This window comes from Protopterus annectens, chromosome 5.part0 (genome assembly GCF_019279795.1).
Source record: "Protopterus annectens isolate FY-2018-M chromosome 5.part0, PAN1.0, whole genome shotgun sequence".
Classification (NCBI taxonomy): Eukaryota; Metazoa; Chordata; order Ceratodontiformes; family Protopteridae; genus Protopterus; species Protopterus annectens.
In genome coordinates, this window is record NC_056735.1 from 1,389,681,193 (window position 1) to 1,389,694,324 (window position 13,132).

The 13,132-nt window shown below is 36.3% G+C and overlaps 1 protein-coding gene across 1 annotated transcript in view; it reads right to left on the bottom strand.

The window, feature by feature from the left end:
- The window catches only part of LOC122801691 (serine protease 23-like), a 258,329-nt gene that overhangs the window by 152,648 nt on the left and 92,549 nt on the right, over nucleotides 1–13,132 (bottom strand). The gene's annotated exons all lie outside the window — the stretch shown is intronic.

Here is a 13,132-nt window from a genome sequence, read left to right on the forward strand (position 1 = left end):
TGTACTCAGAGCTTTCAGTGTTTATTTCTAGTTCTTTTGTTCTCTGTATTATACTCTACAGTCTACTTTGATTGTAACTTTCAAGTTCCTTAAAATAGATTTTTCCTTACATATGAGTTTAACCTTAACTATTTTCCATTTAACTGGCAATTTGCCTGTTTTCAGATTTTCCTTAATATGTTTGTCAGAACTGGAATTATCTCATTTCCCATTTTTTTCAGGAAGTTATTTGCTGTTGAGTCAGGGCCATGAGGCTTGTTCAACTTTAATTTGGATAAGATGCCCATTACCTCATTTTCTGTTAGACATACATCCATATCTTTTCCTTGCACATCAGAGAGACTCATGCAGTTACCAGCATTTTGCACAAGCAGCCTTCTTCTTCTTTCGGCTGCTCCTGTTAGGGGTCACCACAGTGGATCAACTGTTTCCATTTCTTCCTGTCCTCTGCATCTTGCTCTGTCACACCAACCACCTGCATGTCCTCTCTCACCACATCCATAAACCTTATCTTAGGCATTCCTCTTTTCCTGTTACCTTGCAGCTTCATCCTTAGCATATTTTTCCCAATATACTCTGCATCCCTCCTCAGCACATCTTAACCAACGTAATCTTGCCTCTCTGGCTTTGTCTCCAAACCTTCCAACCTGGGCTGATCCTCTAATATACTTATTCCTAATCCTGTCCATCCTCATCACACCCAGTGCAAATCTTAACATCTTTAACTCTGCCACATCCAGCTCTAACTCCTGCCTTTTTGTCAATGCCACAATCTTCAACCCATATAACATAGCTGGTCTCACTACCCTCTTGTAGACCTTCCCTTTCACTCTTACTGGGACTCTGTCACAAATCACTCCTGAAACTCTTCTCCACCCACTCCATCCTGCCTGTACTCTCTTCTTCACCTCTCTTCCACACTCACCATTACTCTGAACTGTTGATGCCAAGTATTTACACTCATCCATCTTCATCACCTCTACTCCCTACATCTTCACCATTCTTCTATCCTCCCTCTCATTCACACACATATATTCTGTCTTAGTCCTGCTGACCTTCATTCCTCTTCTCTCTAGAGCATATCTCCACCTCTCCAGGGTCTCCTCCACCTGTTCCCTACTCTCATTACAGATCACAATGTCATCTGCAAACATCATAGTCCACGGGGACTCCTGTCTGATCTCATCTGTCAACCTGTCCATCACCATTGCAAATAAGAAAGGGCTCAGAGCTGATCCTTGATGTAATCCCACCTCCACCTTAAACGCATCCATCACTCCCACCACAGACCTCACCACTGTCACACTACCCTCGTACATATCCTGTACCACTCTTACATACTTCTCTGACACTCCCGACTTCCTCATACAGTACCACAACTCCTCTCTAGGCACCCTGTTATATGCTTTCTCTAAGACCACAAAGACACAATGCAACTCCTTCTGACCTTCTCTGTACTTCTCCATCAACACTCTCAGAGCAAACATTGCATCTGTAGTGCTCTTTCCTGGCATGAAACCATACTGCTGATCACTAATCATCACCCCCCTTCTTAACCTAGCTTCCACTACTCTTTCCCATAACTTCATGCTGTGACTGATCAATTTAATCCCTCTGTAGTTACTACAGCTCTGGACATCACCCTTATTCTTAAAAATCGATACCAAAGCACTTTTTCTCCATTCCTCAGGCATCCTCTCACTTTGCAAGATTTCATTAAACAATCTAGTTAAAATCTCCACTGCCATTTCACCTACACACCTCCATGCTTCCACAGCTATGTCATCTGGGCCAACAGCCTTTCCATTCTTCATCCTCTTCATAGCTGTCCTTACTTCCTCCTTGCTAATCCACTGCACTTCATGATTCACTATCCGCACATCATCCAACCTTCTCTCCCTCTCATTCTCTTCATTCATTAGCCCCTCAAAGTATTCTTTCCATCTGCTCAACACACTCTCCTCACTTGTGAGTATGTTTCCCTCATTATCCTTTATCACTCTTACCTGCTGCACATCTTTCCTAGCTCGATCCCTCTGTCTAGCCAATTGGTACAGGTCCTTTTCTCCCTCCTTAGTGTCCAACCTTTCATACAACTCTTCATACACCTTATCCTTAGCCTTTGCCACCTCTCTCTTTGCCATGCACCTCATCTCCTTATACTCTTGTCTACTTTCTTCATCTCTCTGACAATCCCACTTCTTCTTCACCAACCTCTTTCTCTGTATACTCTCCTGTACTTCTTCATTCCACCACCAGGTCTCCTTGTTCTCCTTCCTCTTTCCAGATGTCACACCAAGCACCTTTCTAGCCATCTCTCTTACTAGCTCTGCTGTAGTTACCCAGCTATTCAGTAACTCTTCAGTGCCACCCAGTGCCTATCTTAACTCTTCCCACAAACAGTACTTGATGAATTTAGTAATGCTTTTGTTTTTCCGACCAATACAAAATGTAACTAATGTAGGATGCATCCATTGCATCCATGCCTTTCATTAGACTGATGTTTTTAGTATTTACACCTGGCAGAGTCATTATCCTTAACAATTAACAATTTTTAACTTCATCTTAGTATTTCACACACAAGTCTACAAAATTCTGTCTTTGTCTTTTTCTTTCAAGTAGCCAGTCTGAAAGACTTTTTGGTGACCCATTTGACTGTGCATCTTAACTGACAGTAAACTGTTCATATGCTGTAATCCCACTTCCTTGAATTGTTCTTCCCATTCAGCACAATTATCTCTTCACTCATATCTTCCTAACCTTTGATTAGATCTGCTTGTAAAGCCTCGTTTTATTGTTAAGGCTGCTTCTAAGGTAACCTTGAATGATATTATGATTAGATCCTGTGAGAAGGGTGAGCAAATCATATTTATGCTCCCAGTTTACACTATCCAATGGAGTAACTGTCAGCAGTGTCTTGAATCTTGTTGGTTCATTTATTATTTGTTTTAAGTTAAGCAACTCTTAAATTATTTATCTAGCCTCCTCAAATCCATCATTCATCATAATCACCCAACACTTGGTAGGCTAATTTAAACCTCCAACTAAAAGGACATTTTCTAAGTTCATCAGGTATGCATACCTCTCAACTGCCCAGATTTTTGCAGAATGTCTAGATTTTTTCTTCATATTTTTGGTCTGTTCCTCATAAATATTTGTTTTTCTGGCAAGTGATTGGCAAATGATGGAAGTCAGAAAATAATGACAAGGCATTTGAGTTTCAGAGCTTGTACTATTCAGAAAATCCATGCTAAAGGAAAATCTGTCATTCTATCAACTTTCTAAGTTTATAAGAGCAATATTTAAAAATTGCCCCTATGTTTGGACCTTTGTCCCCCCTATTATTTATGGCTTTATCCAAATTTCTTGCTTTAAGAGGTTGAGTGGTATGCAGGCATGTTTCTTCCAGTAGTGCCTGAAAAGCACAGGTAGGGGTCTCAGGTGATCTGTATATTGACAATATTAGTAGTATTTAAATCTGTGCTTGCAATTCATACATGTTTGTCATGAAATTCTACCCCCCCCCCCTTTGTTAACCTTCCAAATTTTCTTTTTTTTTTTGTATATATTACTGTTCCATCATCTGTGTTCCTACCCTTCTATTACTGCAAAAAGATTTATAACTAGTCATATCAAACCCTATGTCCTCATCTTCTAGCCACTATTCATTAATAATTGCATGGCCAGAATATCTAAGAGTAACCTCATATTCACATTCTTCTGATTTACTCCCAAAATCTATTGCATTAGTGTATAATATTCTCTCCGAGTTTGATCTATTAATGTGACACCTAAAAATAGGAATCACATTTAATAACATATGCAACAGGACATGTTGTGGGTCAAGGAATTCAATATTTTTATTCATGGCTTCCTATTCTAGTTCATTTTAATGTATTTGAGTCTTCCATTAAACTCTTTCTGATTATGTACATCTGGTAATAAACCAGTTAAAACTATACAATGTTAAGAACCTAACAGACATTGGTTATATATGCAAATGTATTCTCCACTCTCCACAATACAAACAAAATCGCCTTTACTTATTGTGAATGAAATATTTTCCTAAACATGAAAGATCATGAAAAAACATGACAAATAAATAAATAAATGAATCCTGATGTTTTTGTCTTATACATCTATACAGGCTATTGAATAGTGCTGGTACCCACAAGTCTTCTCTAAAACAACATCTGTCTGGAGCCATACTTTCCATTCTTAGTCAAATAATGTACCCATCCTGCAGCAATTTCACACTAGTTAGACTATGACTCATCCATTACTGGTCCAAAATTATGGAACAATCTATCCTTAGATGTTAGACCCAATCCATCAATTACCGAGTTCCAGACAGGACTCCTTTTATACCCTCCATGAAGGAGCAAAATGAGGCTGATTTGTACAGATAACTTATTGTCCATTTTACATTGGCCCTATAGTATATAACTGTTAACCAAATATCCAAAACTCCAGATGAAATAACAACTTATGCCATACTTCTCAACTGTCCAGACTTTTTACTTAATATTTTTGGCCTGTTCCTCATAAAAGTTGTGTTTTTTTGGGCAAGTCATTGAGAATTAAAGTCACTAAATAATGACAGATATTTGCATTTCAGACTTCATATCCTTCAGAAAATACATACAAGTGAAAAACATGTTATTCTACCAACTTTCTAGGTCCACATAAGTAGTATTTAGAATCTGTTTTTATTTTGGGATATTTGGCCCCTCATTATTTCTGGCTTTGCCCAGATTTTTTATGCTAAGAGGTTGAGCGGTATGACATATGCCAAAGCCATGCCATTAAAAAAATTCTGCTGGACTCATAGTCTTATATCTGCTCTTACTTTTTCCTCTGAAATATTAGATTAGTGTGCATTCTTACCCCCTCAAACAATATAATTATTGAAAGTAATGTGTGTAGCTCATTAATGCAGGTAATTCTTCATGTTAGTTAGCCTTAAGTACAGTACAGGCAATCTCTGTATCAGCAGCTCTATAACAATGTCTCTAAACCAGATGGTAAAACAAACATTAGTCATCCAATTGTATGTAAATACTTCTTGTTATATAATGCTTTTATATTCACCTATTCAGTTTATTAGTTTTATTGACAATATCTACTAACAACCACTATATATATATTTAAGGTCACAAATCTTGAATGCTGAGCTACTGTTATAATAAGTAATAACCAGCTTTGGATTTATACCTCATGGGCTGCAGCTGAAATAGGGATCTTGTGATCATTTCACTATCTTGGCAAGCAAACCACAAAATAAAATAAATAAATAAAAACACAAATCTTATTAGTCTATGTGTTGTATCTATAACTGTCATCTTTTCTTGGGTTGTTAGCAGCAGCATCCACAATGACTTGTAAGTGTTTTTTTACTGTCAAATTCCTTCTCATGGCAGCTTCAGTAGCATTTGCTGTTATGCCAGGAAACGTTGAAATGCTACATTTAAAATTATCTTCCTTTTCATGAGGAGTCCCCTATAACCTATAGCTCATCATAAATTAAAGCCATTGTGTCTTCCCTTGGTTGTCTTCTACAGGATTAATTTCTGGGAGGTTTGACCCTTGTGTTGCTATCACCGCACCTGTCGTAATATGGAAGAAGTTGAATTAATAGAAATTGTGTTTTTAGACCTCAAACATGCATTTAAAATGTGGATCATAGCTTATTTCTAGAAAAGTTAAAAAATATTGCCTTTTCTACAGAAGTTTTACAATGCTTTAATTCCTATCTTTCTGACTGGACTTTGATTATACAAGCAAAATGTATGCTCTCTGAAACAGGTACTACCTTAAAGGGGGTACCACAGGGGCCAGTCCTGGGGCCATTGTTATTGTCACTGTTCATTAATAACCTACCATTCAATTTTTCTTAACTCAGAATGCATTCTATATGCAAGCAATTTGGTAATTGTAAGGACACACAAATCCTCTACACAATTAAATCTAACTCTACAGAATGACTTCAGTGCAGTATGTAATTGCATTTTTAACAACACTTTTTCCATGTACACTCAGAAAACTATAGTTATGGTGGTTGAGACTCACAACAAATTGTCAGTGCCAATCCCTGTATTAATTAATGATCCTGAAAAATGCAGACATTTCAGCTGTTAGCCAACAGCAGCACCCAAGCATGACAATGAACCAATCATTTTCTTTAACAAACAGAACTGCAAGATTAGCAAGGCACCAAACCAACTGAAAGTTTCATGGAAAATACCACATTTACTAACCATGGAGATAAGGTATGAGATTTATTAAATGTACTTCTACCCAAACATTAATAAGCCTTGCCAAATCTAGCATTACAGTCACCACATACTAGAGGTCTCTTACTAACTGCATACTGCATATAAATAACATAGTAACATTTATCCACCTAGCCTATAACATCAATGTTGCCATACCAGAAGTGAACTGGCTACGTATGGAAGCCAGAGCCATCTTTTTGTTTGGCAGTTTAGTGTTTACATTGCCAAATGATTACTATTACTTCCCTTCTGTAAGCAAACTATTTATAAGACACCCTACATACAATCTTAGAAGCCAAGATGAACCTCAACTACAAGAACCATACCCCCCCACACACACACACAAAACACAGCTACTAATAAATCATTTAATATAAAATAACTCTTACCATTTTTGATTATTTTTACAAAATCTCTTAGTATTAAATTATGTGTATTATGCCTCTACAAAAAATTAATTTTACCTTATTTATGTATGCCAGTAAGTAAAACTATATATTTTGCCTTGTTTATATATTGAATTATGTGTACAACTGATTGCAATGTATATGGTATTTGCAGGATGGACCAGGTCTTGACAGAGGATTGTTCTGTTGTTGTGACCAGGTCACTTGAATATTTAACAAATGAAAGAAAGAACATTTTTTTCCATTTTCTACGTATCATTCAATGAGGTTAGTCGGTCATAATTTACTGAAGTGCAACTATTCAAAAGCTATTCCTCTAAGACTGCTCTTTGAAGATGAAACAGCATTTCAACGTTGAGACTGCTATAGCAAAAAACTTAAAAAACATAAATACATAAATGAGTAGTGTTAATAAAGCACTACACAACATGACAATTTTTAAAAAAATGTTCTGTGTTTCATGTTTCATGGAATGGAGGTAATATGGTTAGCTACTGACTTAAACTAAATGTTATTGCTAAATGCAATAACAATTAATTTAGGTACATATCTAGCACCATTCTGTAAAATAGGCAAAGTTTTTAAAAAAGCACCTGATTGAGTTGACTATCATTTCATCATCACTGTTTGTTTATCAATCCAAGAGTTGATATTATCTTCATTATTACAGTTAGAATATTTTTTGGTTGAACAAAGGATGCAATCCCCCTTCATAGGCTTGCCTACCCTTAGGAAAAAATAATAATATTTGTAATTTTACAAATGTTCTAAAATTGTAGTCATGGAAGGCATTCATCAAGATATTATTTTAATGTATTTATTTAACATGTTTAATCAAATAGTATGCTTAATGTTGAAGTAAAATACCATTAAAATAATTGTTCTAAAATGATTTATTTTTAGTTGATTGCAAACAAAATTGGATCAATTATTTCAAAAATCTGCAGTGAGGAAATTAAAGCATATATAACTTAAAATGTATATGGGGTGACTGCACTGCCAAATTCAGCTAAATGTCGGCTTGCAACAGGAATGCCAATAAGCAAAAGACCAAAGAGGCTGCCACAGACATGCAACATTGGTAAATGCACAAACTCATTCACAAGGGTAACCGTGCAGGACAAAATCAAACTAAGGTAAAATCCAAAGTTCCTTCCACATTTAACATGTACATGGTAGGCCAGTAATGAGCTTCTGTTACTTTAAAGCACCCATTGCTTTGCTTTCTGTATTATCACTACCTTGATCAACAACCTAATCTTCTGCATTGTAGTCTCCCTCTTAGTCAAGTATATCATCCAATCAACAGATGTTGGTATTTTGGGGAAAATCTATTTAACAGTCCATTATTGATTCACATATTGCTTTAAGCCTCTAAGAAATTGTCTGGCAATAAGGTAATCTTTTAATGGGGTTATACACTCTCTCTTCACTTTAAAATGCATTTCAGAATGATACATTCTTATATCTCTACTGGCAGCATTTCTGAAAATGAAAAGAAAAAGAGCTTTTTAAAATATTTGTAAGCTCAGCATTGTTTCTTTTAAATATCAAAGGAGTGTTTTTCAAGTACACCAGTTCTTTCTCATACCCGTTGAGGGGAATTGACTGTATGCTTTTGGTATTCACACCAAATTCAATATTGTTGCTTAGCTGAGATACTCTACTCTACTCTGTTCCAAACCACCTCTACATACTACAAAATGGACATGGCATAAGCATGGTGAGAGTATCGTGCACTCAGCATTCAGTTAGACTTGTCTATCTTGTGTGAATTTTACAGACCGACATGTCCACTGCACACCTGGGATGCTTTGCAAAATAATTCACATATTAGCTATTCATATTTGGAATAAGATCTAATATGCAGTCTTCATGCTGTGGGGAAAATGATGATATTTCTTTATATAGTATCATAAAATTATAAAGGTTTTAAGAATATCCCTGTTTTGAGAAGCCTAACATCATCTTCTTTTTCGGCTGTTCCCGTTAGGGGTCGCCACAGCGGATCATCTGTTTCCATTTCTTCCTGTCCTCTGCATATTGCTTTGTCACACCAACCACCTGCATGTCCTCTCTCACCACATCCATAAACCTTATCTTAGGCCTTCCTCTTTTTCTCTTACCTGGCAGCTCCATCCCTAGCATCCTTTTCCCAATATACCCAGCGTCCCCCTCATCACATGTCCAAACCGACACAATCTTGCCTTTCTGACTTTGTCTCCAAACTGTCCAACCTGAGCTGACCCTCTAATATATCGATTCCTAATCCTGTTCATCCTTGTCACACCCAGTGCAAATCTTAACATCTTTAACTCTGCCACTTCCAGCTCTGACTCTTGCCTTTTTGTCAATGCCACCGTCTCCAACCCATACAACATAGCTGGTCTCACTACCCTCTTGTAGACCTTCCCTTTCACTCTTACCAGCTCTGACTCTTGCCTTTTTGTCAATGCCACCGTCTCCAACCCATACAACATAGCTGGTCTCACTACCCTCTTGTAGACCTTCCCTTTCACTCTTACTGGTACCCGTCTGTCACAAATCACTCCTGACACTATTCTCCACCCTGCCTGTACTCTCTTCTTCACCTCTCTTCCACACTCACCATTACTCTGAACTGTTGATCCCAAGTACTTAAACTCATCCACATTTGGCAACTCTACTTCCGGCATCCTCACCATTCTTCTATCCTCCATCTCATTCACACACACACATATTTTGTCTTAGTCCTGCTGACCTTCATTCCTCTCCTCTCTAGAGCATATCTCCACCTCTCCAGAGTCATCTCAACCTGGTCCCTACTCTCACTACAGATGACAATGTCATCTGCAAACATCATAGTCCATGGGACGTCCTGTCTGATCTTGTCTGTCAACCTGTCCATCACCATTGTAAATAAGAAAGGGCTCAGAGCTGATCCTTGATGTAATCCCACCTCTACCTTAAATGCAACTGTCACTCCCACTGCAGACTTCACCACTGTCACACTACCCTCGTACATATCCTGTACCACTCTTACATACTTCTCTGCCACTCCTGACTCCCTCATACAATACCACAACTCCATTCTAGGCACCCTATCATATGCTTTCTCCAAGTCCACAAAGACACAGTGCAACTCCTCCTGACCTTCTCTATATTTCTCTATCAACACTCTCAGAGCAAACATTGCATCTGTAGTGCTCTCTCCTGGCATGAAACCACACTGCTGATCACTAATCATCAACTCCCTTCTTAACCTAGTTTCCACTACTCTTTCCCATAACTTCAAGCTGTGACTGATCAGTTTTATCCATCTGTAGTTGCTACAGCTCTGCACATCACCCTTATTCTTAAAAATAGGTATCAGAACACTTTTTCTCCACTCCTCAGGCATCCTCTGACTTTCCAAGATTTCATTAAACAATCTGGTTAAAAGCCTCCACTGTCATTTCTCCTAAGCACCTCCATGCTTCCACTGGTATGTCATACATTTATCTCTTTCAAGCATTATCAAAATAAATAAATACTAATAATTCAAAATTATATTGTTGAGAAATTTCATACTATTACACAGATTCTATTTTTTTACTTGTAAAGACCATTTGAATACCATTTGGGTGGGTAGCACTACAGATCTTCAAGTTAATATTGGATATCACATGATATACTGTCTCTTTTCCTTACTGGCTTTGTCTGCTGGTATTTAACTGTGGAACATTTGTTATAGTTAGTGAAAGTTTATCTTTCAGGTAGCCTGTTTTCTATTTAAACAGTTGCTAGATATTGCATGACACACAGCTTCTGCTCATCCTGTTTTCTCACCTGTCTAGAGTGAAAAACAGTTTGATGTGTTGCTGTAGGAGTGATTATAGTCTATGCATTTGCTGTCTATGACTTCTAACCAGTCATGACTGCTTCTAACTTCAAGTATTCTTTGACTTCTCTTGGCTTTTTCTGCAGTTGAAGGTTATATCATCACGGCTGTATAGATTAACAAATAGTTTTTGCATCAGGTCCAGTGCATACAGGTAAATTCTGAATATTTTCATGGGAATTATAGAACTGCTTCATTTTCCAAGTTGTTTCTCTCTGTGGATGATATTACACTGACATAATGTTGGCATCACTATGTATAATTGTAGAAGATGAATGCATTCACAGTCTTGGAGCCTCAACATGAATGTCCCTTTAGTCAAATGTTAGTGCCACTTTAAACAGGTTTATATACTATTTAAGATATTTACATACTTACAACTTAGTTAATAATAGTTCAGCAATTACTAGTGTGAAAGATCCTAGTGGTGTGAAAGGTCCTAATATATATTTTAATTTTAACATATTTTATGATTTGAAATTTTGTTTAATTTTATTTGAATTTTAAGCTTTGAACAGATGTTCATCAAGGACAGGAATTTACATTCTGTGGTACAATGCTGCCATTGCTGCTATGTCATATGTTATTTAATTAAGCATGCATTCTTGTTAAGAATTTTTGGAATAGTAATTTAACTGATCTGCTGATTTGTATAGTTACTATTTCTTTTTACTTTCAAATGCATCATTTAACATCCATTCTGAATTTGCAGCTGCTGTCTTGAATGATCTGTTTCTGCTTTACTGTGCTTTGATTAATCTTTATTGAATTGCTTTTCTGATACTGCTATTGAAATTTATATATAGTGCTTAGTTTGTAAACATAATAATAATTTTGATATGAATTATGTTCTGCATTATTCTTAATGAAATGTTTCTGTTTGATAAGAATAGTGAAGCAGTTATCCATTACAAAAATAATACAGGCTCAGTTTTCTACCTGTGTTCACTTTTCTTAATATTATACGTTGTTAGTGTCTTTCTGTTGCATGTTTACTGACGATTAATACCAGACCCTCGCAAGGGATCAGACATTACATTTAGTTTTTCAAATATCTTGTAGCAACAATATTTTTAAAATGAAAGTATGTAGTGATGGGATTACCATTCAGTTTCTTACATTAAGAAAAATAGTACAAATGAAATCTAAAAATGTGATGATTCATTTTCAAAGCTTTATGTATCAAATCATAATTTCATATGACAGATGCAATATTCCAAAAGATTCTTCTACATCGGAATTATAGCTGTACATTTGTTTGCATTATAAAGGCTCAGATTTATTCAAAGTAGTACATAAACATACTGCATAATTTATATACATACAAAATATTTACTAAGGGTGGGAACATATGACAAAAGTTTGTTCATTTTTTATAGTCTCATATGTTTTCTTGTGAATCTGCTCTCTTTAGTTTTATTACTGCTTTCTTAATTGGGATTTTTCTTGCCCATGCAGTTATCAACATTATTTTTGAATACTTTGAGGTGGTTCAGTTTACTTCAAGTATTAATTTACTACAACATTTAGTAGGTGTCGCGTAATTCATCTATCCTTTTTCTGTTATTTATATCTACTTAAAGCAGTTGATTACTGAGCTGTGTTCTCTCCAATTAAATTTACATTTTGGAGCGAGTCTTTAAACTGACCTAAATGGCTTTAAATAACAAGCAGAAGTTCTAAGTAAAAAAAAAAATCTCTGAGTTTTCCCAAACTGAGTTAAGAGTCATGATGTTTAGCTGTAGAATGCAAGATTATAGTCTATGACTAGGCTGACCAAAAATAAGTCTAATGGTTCAGTGACGTTTTGTGGACTACTGATTGTGCCTTTCAGTATGAGATGTGCTACAAAACAAATCTTTTTAACTTTGGTTGCAACGTGCTGATTAGACTTTTATTTATTATCCATCGTGACTCACACTTCAATTCATTGACTACTTTTGTCTCCTTGTTAATTATTTAATCAATATGCATATCTTGTTGCATGAGTCTATCAGTGTTACATTTAGGGGCATTGAGTGTGTTAGTGTTGTTATCGTACCAAGAACTGATTTTGTTTAAGCCATTGGAGGTAATTATATATTGCCCAGTCTGTAGTCATCACCATATTTTGATATCTAATTCATCACCTGTAGTTATAGGAGGAAAAATAGAAGCTGTCACAATGAGTCATTCCTCTAAACCTGCAGATGTTGAAAATAGGTGCAAAGACCCTTGAAAAGTAGGTACATCCACCCAAAAATACGAACATCTAGTTAACATAAAATCTGAATACCAAATAGCACATTATTCTTCCCACTTACAGTAGACATATGGAATCCTACTCAGAAACATGTTTAACAAACAGAGAGTGATAAAAAATGATGTAAAATATAAGCACATTATCAAAGAGACAGTGTAAAATCTGCAAATTGTAATAAACTGTATTGCAACATTCTACCACACAAGGTGATTTTATTTTTGCTTCTGAAAAAGGGAGATGCAAAGTGTGTGCCCTCTTTCTTTTAAATTATCGGTGCTACTAGTGTGTCAGTCATATAGTGTGGTTTTCTGTGTCCCATCACTTCTGATGAGGGGGATTCAGAAAATTT